Here is a 1,245-nt window from a genome sequence, read left to right as displayed (position 1 = left end):
ATACGCAGCCAATGAGCTTACTGCTTTACATTTAAATGGCTGGTTAGCATTCACTAGAGCATTTCACAGCATGCTTTTAGAATTCCTCTGAAACCCTCCACCTCCCCCATCTCCACCTGTATAGATCTGCTATGGGTTATTAGCAGCACCAGTATGTCCTAAATACTCACAGCACTGTATCGACGTATGTATTTGCAGTAGCAGGTTCGCCCCCCCCCCCCCCCCCAGCAGCAGCAGCAGCAGCAGCAATACGGATAAAGTCATCGTTGTTCATATGTAATAAATCACATGATTTATGTGCATTACACACACAATACAGCACACGGGGTGAGTTGGTTTCTATTTATGCTGCTTCGCGCCAAGTCATTGAACCGAAGTGCCCCTCCTCATGTATATTAATCATTAAATATGGAAGATGCGAAACTGATGTTGTATATCAAACCCACAAATTCTAAAATTAAAACCATAAAAACATGTCCTGTACTGCAGCATCACGGAAGTCATGAAAATATAAGGTAATGTATGAGTTTTACGCTCTTCAGATCATGTATTGCAAGCGTAAGAGAGAAGTGTTCTGATTGGCTGTTTTATGATTGACTGCGTCGCGTCACGCCCCATTTTCGCGCTCAGCGTCACGTGAACACAAACAAACAAACGCATGAGGTGGATCTTGTCACGTCGCTATACTAGTCACCAACTTAGTACAGTAAGTTATTTATGGTTACCAAGTAACATAGCAACTTGGCGCTTAAAGGGGTCATATGATGCTGCTAAAAATAACATTATTTGGTGTAATGAAATGTGTTTATGCGGTTTAAGGTTCAAAAAACACATTATTTTCCACATACTGTACATTATTGTTTCTCCTCTATGCCCCGTCTTTCTGAAACGCGTCGATTTTTACAAAGCTCATCGGTCTGAAAAGCGAGGTGTGCTCTGATTGGCCAGCTATCCAGTGCATTGTGATTGGCCGAATACCTCAAGCATCTGACGGAAATGTTACGCCCCTTAATATACTGTGATGCCATGTCCGGCCGGAGCGACGAGACAAAAACATTAAAACCCATTACAAACGAGGCATTTGTTGCATCCAGTGGGGACATAAATACGGATTATAATGACTTATACTGTATTTTTACGCGTTGCGTTGCGCCGCGTAAACATAAAACCATGTCTGCATTTGTGATCAGAGAAACGACAAACAAGCGCTACTCTACACTGCTCAAAACTCACATTTGAATCATC

Source organism: Sinocyclocheilus rhinocerous, unplaced genomic scaffold, assembly GCF_001515625.1.
Source record: "Sinocyclocheilus rhinocerous isolate Xijiao unplaced genomic scaffold, SAMN03320098_v1.1 scaffold1000, whole genome shotgun sequence".
NCBI lineage: Eukaryota > Metazoa > Chordata > Actinopteri > Cypriniformes > Cyprinidae > Sinocyclocheilus > Sinocyclocheilus rhinocerous.
This window is presented reverse-complemented; position numbering follows the sequence as displayed.